The sequence below is a fragment of the Macadamia integrifolia genome, chromosome 4 (genome assembly GCF_013358625.1).
Source record: "Macadamia integrifolia cultivar HAES 741 chromosome 4, SCU_Mint_v3, whole genome shotgun sequence".
Lineage (NCBI taxonomy): Eukaryota > Viridiplantae > Streptophyta > Magnoliopsida > Proteales > Proteaceae > Macadamia > Macadamia integrifolia.
Genome location: NC_056560.1, coordinates 27,629,054 through 27,638,167, shown reverse-complemented (window position 1 = coordinate 27,638,167; position 9,114 = coordinate 27,629,054).

Below are 9,114 nucleotides of genomic sequence, written 5' to 3'. Positions count from 1 at the left end.
ATCACAGCCAAGGGAACACGTTCTCAATTTTCACCCTTGATTTACAAAAGTTAGGTCTTCACCCAAATCTTTCCAGAATAATCTGAGAAGCCACACCCATAGCAGATATGTTTAGGTAGTGGTAACTACTAAGGAACACACTGTCCCTATGTCCAGTACCCACTGAACACCAATTACATAGATAAGGTTGGGCTTATAACAATGCCTTGCAATGATATCCCACATAGCATAGGTCTATAGCAATATGACCTAGCTAAGCATACAATGGAAATTCAGTAAATCAACAGCGCAGGTCAATGAGTGTAGAATAGCTTACAACCCTGTAATGTCTCTGATCACTGGTTTCCAAAAATGGGACCGAGAACTCTAATGGTCCGCTGGAATCTTCAATCTCCCCTAAGTTGATGAAGAAATTGAAATCTTCAAGTGCACTATGGAACCTGAATCAGTCTGTGTCTGAAACACTCTGGCAGTAAGTGTGTGATACAGATACTCTCCCTCTTCTTTACCTCTCTTTCTTTTCTTTTCTTTTCCTTCCTTCTTTCCTTTCCTTTCCTTCTTCCTCCTTCTCTTCTCTCTTCCCTTTTCTTGGCTATCACCAATGAAACTTATTGCTTTGGCTTCCAGCAGCTTCCCAAGTCTCTAATGGAGGTTATGGATCAAGTACAAGAGATTATAGTTTTTGCATTCAAAGCCTAAGTCTTCTTCGAGTTTACACCCAAATATTCAGCCACTTCTACAATTCTCCTCTTCATTTTCTTCCCTTAGACATGTAGAACTTGGAGTGATGAAGAATCTTCAACTTGAATCACTCAAATCGGAGTTGGGATGAGGGAGATATGGCTATTTGAAGTAGGGTTAACCAGAAAGCTAGAAATAGAATCTTCAGAGGTTGGCATAGGCCACACCAGCGGTATGCGCAATAGAGGGGCAGATATGGCCGTAGATCTCATCAAAAGGAATCTCATAATTTGAGCCATTCGATTTAAATAACGGACAGTAAATACAAACCGTAGATCTAGGATCTAATGACGTCATGCTGATGCATGATGTCAACGCTTGCATCAGCGGTCAGAATTGTTGTTGACATCTTGGTTCAATTGACGAGATTCACAGTGGATTGTTAGGTACGTCTCATAAAGTAAAGGTGGCATCCAGCCCCTGGATTAAGATCCTCAGATCTGGGTAAAACCAGATCTCATGAGATCATGGAAAATGGCATCTATCCATGCCCCTCTTTGCATGTGCGTAATACCGTAGCGCACCTTGATCCTATGCTGCACTAGCATATGGTTCTTGATAAATCCGACCAATGGTAGAGCTCGTGCAAGCATATTAAGTTTTTGATCCAGTGCCAAATTGTGTGCACTCTCAGATGGGAATCAAGCTTACGTGGCTCACTTGACCCGTCCATTAAGGATCTTTCTGATTCTTTTAAATAGCAGTTAAGCCTTTGCTCCCATAAACTTTAATGCCAGAAACCTTTTATCAACTCAGACCTTTAAAATCTTAAAATTACACAAAAACCCCCTGAAATTTCAAAATTAAAATCCAGAAATTCCACCCAACACCGAGAGCATCTGTTGATTTTCTGATTAGGATTTTTGAACCGACTTCACGGAAACACATGTAACTTTTTTATGCGATTTTCGATCGAGACGAAACGAAGTGCGTTGGAACCATGACTAGACGCTCTACAACTTTTCAGAAGACCCGATCATCTGAATCAACCATGTAAAAAGACCAAAATATCCATACACCTTTCTAATGATGCATCTTCCTCATATAGAATCAGAATGTGATGAAATCAGAACCGTTGGAAGGATCAGATTTTTCATATCGTTATATGGAGAAAACTTCTTTTAAAAAATTCATCTTCTATATCGAAAGTGCCCCCGAATTCCATAAATGCCATAACTTCTTCATACAGTATCGGAACGCGACGAAATCAAACGCATTGGACTAGATAAATTACAATCTATCTTTTTCATGAGAAACAGTCTTCCAAAAATATTTTTTCACTGTCGAAAATACCCCCGAGTATAAATAGGCCAATTTTACCAGTTTTGACCCAGAAACCCACACCACCTACTAAGGATGTATCAAACCACTCCATGTATACCATGTGGCTCTATTATCTCATAGGTGACACTGGACACTACCATGTCGTCATTTCCATCCACGTCACCCAAACTGGCCATGTCATCGCCGTCACGTGGTCTGATTGCCAACAAGGACAACCATAAACAACACACCTACCCTTCAACTTTATAGCAATTTAACTTGTATCAAAATTGTGGTAAGACTATTTGCTAAACTCTAGATTAAGGGGAAAGGCCCTGTTAACAAGCTATCCTTACCCTTTTGGATACTTGATGAGCTACAATAAGATACAACACCTACCTTAGCCCTGACTCTAAAAGCCCTATAACAACGACCCCTATGACGTCAATGGGCATATCCTAAGCGCAGCCCTAGGCATTTTTGGGTTACCTTCGTCCTCAATGTAATGTAAGGCCAATGAACCGCTTACCATGCTTATGGAAAAATGGTTTTTCTTCAAAGAGAATAGTTCATCCACCATTCTAAGGTTCACAAACTCCTATAGGATTTTAATATGTTTTCAAAATACCCTACCAATATCCCTCACCCCATCTGGAGCTCCGAGGTGAATGAATTACTGTAGCCTTAGTAAAAACTCGGTCCATTTTTTATATCAAACAGCCGAGGCTATATTTTTTTCAACTTGTGCTTGGAGAACCTAAGCCCTCCTCAACCCCCCGGCCAACTTCTTCTAGGCTTGGGTTTAGGTTTTCATTTTGTGGGCTGGGCTAGGATTCTATGTAGAAGGCTGACTTGACTGAATTAAGTGGGCTATTGGCATAGTCTTATATACACCAGATATGAAGTGGCAATTTCTCCCTATTTAACAATTTTTAAATATTTCTCAAAAGTTTCTCATATGTTTAGCTATTTTTGAAATTTTTTTTAGATATTTACTTCATAATGTGACTTACTCCATTAAAACTTGTCATATGGCAGATAGTTAGGCCTTCCTAGGTGGACCAATCAAGAAACCAAGGCCCATTGTATGCCATGTGCCGTGCGTGTTGCTACTTGATGTTGGATATGTATGTCCATCAAACCCGATTTATTAATGTTTATTTTCATTTATTCTGCCAACACTTGATACTTCCCCCACTGGCCATGCTAGGAACTCAGCTAGCTTGAAATTTGCAGAGTAGATGCAGTCCTTGAACATGATTGCTTTGATTCCACAAATTTTTTTTTTTTTTATCAAAGTTTTAAGATTGATTAGTGTCTTGAAAAAAGAAAAAGAAAAAAAAGCCACTTTAATTAAGGGAATGAGTTACCCTTAACCATGGGGAAGGAAAGTAAGCCTTTCATTTCACCTATGGCTATCATTCCACTTCGATGATTGTTTTAAAATAGTTGAAGGCATTTCAGACCTCCAACATCTCAGAGTGAAGGAACAATTAACTATGACGGTAGATTCATGGGTGAATCCTTCACCATTAGTGAAAGAAAATTTTTGCCTTAATGTGTTTAATTCTTGAATGGCTTCTAAACCTACGGGCTAAAACGTAGTTGAGACTTGAGAGTTGAGACCTATAGTGCCTAAGTGCCAAGGTTAGGAACACGCTGGCCAATACAGGTTATTACTTATAAGGGCCTTATCCTGGTCCGACCCAATTCCAGCCCTAGTTAGGCTTACAAATATGTCAAACTTAGGCTGGCCCTGAATTCACTTTCCCGGGGCTTTTAGTGGGCAGTGGGCTTGGTCTCCTGGGTCTGGGCTGAATCTGCACACATAAGTCGAAGCCCAAGTCCATTGGAACAAGCAGGATATGGCCATCGGCCCATCAGGAAGCCATACTGGAGCTTCCTACTTCTAGTGGCCATTCTCTTCTTAAATGTATGTTAGCAACCTCTCTTCACAGGAAATACCTTTGTTGCCCTCCGATGTAAGAAACCACACCTTATTGGTATGCTCTTCTATGCCACTCGCTAAAAGAATGATTTCTCAAACAACATATAGAAACCAGGACATATGCTTCATCAAGTGCGACGGATATTGCACACCCCTAAAAACGTATCATAATTTTTCGAAAAGATGAGACCATAACTGTCCTTTCCGTCACCTAGAAATGCATCATTATTTCCTTAGAAAGATGATGATATAGGGCCACAAATTTACTTGCCTTATCTATTTATCCCACTTAAACCTACAATCATTTAGAGCGTAAGGGCAAAAGCTTTATTTCCTCTAGGTTAAATGGGGAAGGAGTGTGGATTCTTCGTAGTGCAATGAGTATTTCGTGGTTAGGAGCATCAGGGCACACACTCCAAGGTGCTCTTAGTCGTCTGGATCCTCATTGCACCGGTGCAATTCAGTAGAGGATATATTTTTTTTTCATACAATGGACAGGATAAAGACAAATATATTATCTCGACCTTAACTATTTGTATAATGACTAATATAATATATATGCATTTCATACATCGTACATATGCTAATATAATGTACATTTCGATTATTAACATCATCCTTAATTGAAGTGCATAGGCTGAGGTGGGATCTCCAAACGGCCAGTTTGGACCTCTGTTAGTTAAAACGGGAACGGCAAAAAAACATTGTTCGGTACGAGCATGTTTTAAACGGATCAAAACGTGAACGGGACGGTCAAAAATACGGTCAAATACGGTAAAAACGGGAAAAAATAAAAAACGGACGATACGTGTTTTAAACGTTTATATTTAAATAATACGGTATCAAAAAAACGGCAATATATAGACATAAATTGGCATAATAATTCTCTAAATACCTAGATAACAATAAAAAAAAATAGCCCCGTTTTAAACGTTTCTATTTTAAAACGTTTATATTTTTCAAAATCCGTTTTTTTACTGTCAAAAAAACGGGACGGCGTTTAAAACGGCAAAAAAACTTTCAATAGCCCCGTTCCCGTTTTTTACCGAATTTCTGTGAAAAATTCGGCAAACGGCGTTTAAAACGGCAAAAAAACGGGACGCCGTTTTAAATTCGTTTTAAACGCGAATTAACTAACTAGGGGTATGACCGAAGATATCTTCAACATCAGAAGCTAATTGTTGAAGGAGATTTTTTTGGGGATGGTCTTCTAGTTCAAGGGCAGGCAGTTAAGTAGTTGGGTAGCATAACTTTAAGGAAGGTTGAAGGTCAAGTGACCCCTTATTGGCCCTTTGTGAATCTCTATCTGGCTCCCATATAGGTCTTGTGTAAAAAAACAAAAGGAGAAAGTTTTCTTATCAATACCTAATTGCACAATATGGCGATCCATATTAGTTCTATACCATGTCAATACCATATTGGTGAAACAGTTCAAAGAAAAGGGTAGCTCAGTTGGCAATGACCAGCTCCTCATAGTAAAGAGGAAAAGATTTCAATTCTCCTTGGGGCCTACCTATTAAGTGCTCGATCTTTCCAACATAAATGAACAAAACTCCTTGAAACCCCGCCCCATCCCTTAAATGAGCAAGCGATATAGAGGAACACACCAATGAGTTGCAACAAAATGGTTTCATACATGAAAGGGCAACGACTACCAAGGTTATTTCATGTGAAGAGGAGAGAGATAGAGAGAGTGTGCTAGTATACTCTTCCTTCATAATTCAGAAACCCTTCACCCGTTGTTGGTTAAATTTCAAATAAAAAAAAAAAAGTTAGATATATTAAAAGTATATTATGAAAATTTACCAGGATGCCACTAACCTCTTCTATTATTACATTTAGGTTTCTATGAAAATTTATATTTTGGGATTATGTTAGGGTGCTTAAGCACCTACAGCCCTCGGTTGCCTTTTCAATGTCAAACTATGCTTATTCCTACTTCAAGCTACCTGCATCGCATCATCAATATCTTTGTAGAGCAACACCAAATTTTATTATGGGGAAGCTAATGGAAAACCAAAGCTTCACTAGATCTCATGAAAGCGTTTATGTCTTTCAAAGGAGAAAGGAGGACTGGGGTTTAGAGACCCTTCATTTCACAACAGGGCCCTTTTGTCAAAGGTGGTGTGGTGCTTATGGACTGAACCAGATGCTTTTTGGGCCAAGCTTCTTTATTCTATTTATTTTTTCAAATAGTGATTTCCTCTCTGCTACGATTAGAAATAACCCAAGTTAGGCATGGAGAAGCATTCTAGATGGGAGGGAGGTGTTGAAAATGGGTTTAATCTGATGTATCAGTCAAGGAAATAAAATTGATATTTGGCAACATCCATGGATTCCCTCTCTTCCAGGTTACCGAGTTCAAACTCTCCAACTCCAAATTATGAGTTCAAGAAAGTCTCTTAGCTTATTGATCATAACAATCAGGTTTAGAAACAAGATCTCCTTGGTCCTCTTTTCATCTCTACTGAAATAGCTGAGATTTTGAAAATCCAACTTCCTTTGTTCCCACGAGAAGATTTTCAAACTTGGGGCGCTTCTTGAAATGGGATTTTTTTAGTACAATCAGCTTACCACTTGTTGTCCAATGTAGAAGCTGAAAAGATGTGCTTAAAGCGTCATCTTCCTCTCCTAAACTTTGGCAGCAAGTTCTGGAACAGGTTTGGAAGCAAATTTAGAATTGCAACTCTCTCTCTCTCTCAAAAATAAAATCTTTTCTTTAGAGAGCTTGTGCTGAGGGCCTTGCTTCTTCGGTAAATGTCCAGTGAAGAGATATCTCAGTTGATCCCCATTGTGCGTGATGTGTTAATATCCAAGAATCTACTTCCCGTATTTTTTCTTACCGTTTTGCACATTGTGGCTTGGTAGTAGTTTGTCTTACAAAGCCCCAGAAGGTGATGAGGTTTCCTTCATGACTGGATTGATATCTGGAAAGTGTTTTCTTCAAGGGGTAAGGATACTAACAAGGAGATAATATCCCTATGTTCGTTTATCTGTTGGCAATTGTTGCCAGCTTGAAATGATTTTCTATTTAGAAAGCAAGTGTGGTAGCTATTGGAGGTCATTTGATTAGTAGAAAAACAATTTAAGGAGTTTTATCAATCCATCTCCCCTCGTCATTGATCAGTTCCTATAGTTAGAGCCTCGTTAACTGTCTCTCTACCTCATCAATGGGATCTCCTGCCTGCATATTTCTATAATATAAATTGTGACACGAGTCTCCTCCATAGGTTGATGCAAGGAGGTATAGGTTTTATCATTCGTGATTATCAAGGGCATCCTCGTTTTGCCATCTTTAATCTTGTTCAATTTCAAATGGCTTTAGTGGGCGAAGCTTTTGCAATTCGCTCAGCTCTTTTAAAAGTTATTTCTGAAAATATTTCTTATATTATGTTGGAGTGTGACAACAACTACATGGTGACCTTCCTGCAGCATGGAATCTCATCAGCCTTTTGACTATCAAGCCCATTTTAGAGAATATTTGCATTTGAAATCCTCTTTTGAATCTTGTATTTTTTTTTTCTTTCATTTCTAAGGAGCCAAACAATTTAGCCGAGTCTCTAGCAAGGAGGGCTCTGTCTATGACTGATCTGACAGTTTGGCTCATTTCCGATCCTTGGATCCAAGTCTTGTGAATAAATCTATACTTTAAAAAAAAAAAAAAAAAAAATCTCCTTTGGGCGGAGAAGTCATTTTTCTTTGTTACAATCAACTGGAGCCAATTAATTTTCAAGCTATTTTCTTTAGAGCCCAAGCCATTAATAATGTGGAGTTAGCTCAGAAGGCAACGAATGGGCAGGTAGGATGGGGTCGAGAAAGTAAAAGAAAACAATGGATTAATAATCATTATCCTAACATAACCTAACCTAACCTTAGAATAAATCTACCACAAAAATCACTAAAACAGACAAGGTTGGCAACTTAACTAGGAAACAAGAAAACAAAAGCAGGATCTGAATGATCTTGAAATCCATAGGTATATCAAATTAATCAATTATCAATACAGGTAGGTGATAGTGGGAACTAAATTCCAAATCATCCATGCATTGACCTGAAATCGTTGTGAACCAGTTGGAGTTCCAAACCACCATGGCCAGTGGTAAGGCCATTTGATCTTTTTCATTTTGGGTAAAGGTAATCTAATTATTCAATCACCATGACATTGACCAATTAATTGTTAGGATTCTATAGTGATATGGGGCTAGTCCCACACTAGTTTTTTTTTTTTTTTAAATCCCATGTTAGTTATGAAAGGAATTTAATGTGGGTTGATATAAACACCTTACGAATTTGGTATGTACAAAATCAACAAGAAAAAAAATTATATAAGAGACAAGAGATTTATGTGGTTTACCAAAATCGCCTACATTCAAAAAGTGAGGCCAAACTTCCATTACTCAGAAAAACCCATTGTGCATTTCTTTTAAAGTGTCTCTTGGTTGCTACATCTTTTGGAGATTCAATCTTGTTAATGATTCTTTTTACTATCTTAGAAGACCCAATTTTCATGAACACTTCAACCGCTTGAAGATTTTTCACTTTCGCCACATTAGTGGACAATCCAACTAGACAACTGAACCAGCCAATCAATCAGTCTAAATAAAATCTATCTTAGCTAGCATCAAGTTCCTTCATTTTATAAGTCAGTTTCTAAGGCTGAGTTCTCTCGAGGAACGTACTAGTGATATCAAAGCAGTCGATCCTTGGTCCCAACCCCTATGCAGAATGGGTGACCTAGTGCAACAGTAAAGTTGTAAGAAAGGTATATTATAGAAGAGATTTTGACGTGAGTTGATATGATATTGGCTTCCCTCATCTTATAAGCCTATCTAGAGAGAGTTGAAACTTTTTTTTTGGGTAAATAGAAGTCTATTGATTTGCACGTGTGAGACACATGGAAGATGAATTACAAAGATCCAACAACTACGGAATGGAACTCCGCCAGACTTTCGTACATTGTGTGGACAAGGCTTTCCAGTCTAGAAAGTCTGCAACCGAGTTGAGCCTTTGAAATAGAAAGAAGTGATAGGCAGTCAAAATCCAATCCGAACCATTTGGATGGTAGGCCTTAACAAGTTGGAATCATGGATTGAGGAATCTGTATCATATTGATCATATCTGCAAATAAGTATTGATATTTCCGATGACCAATATTCGAAATT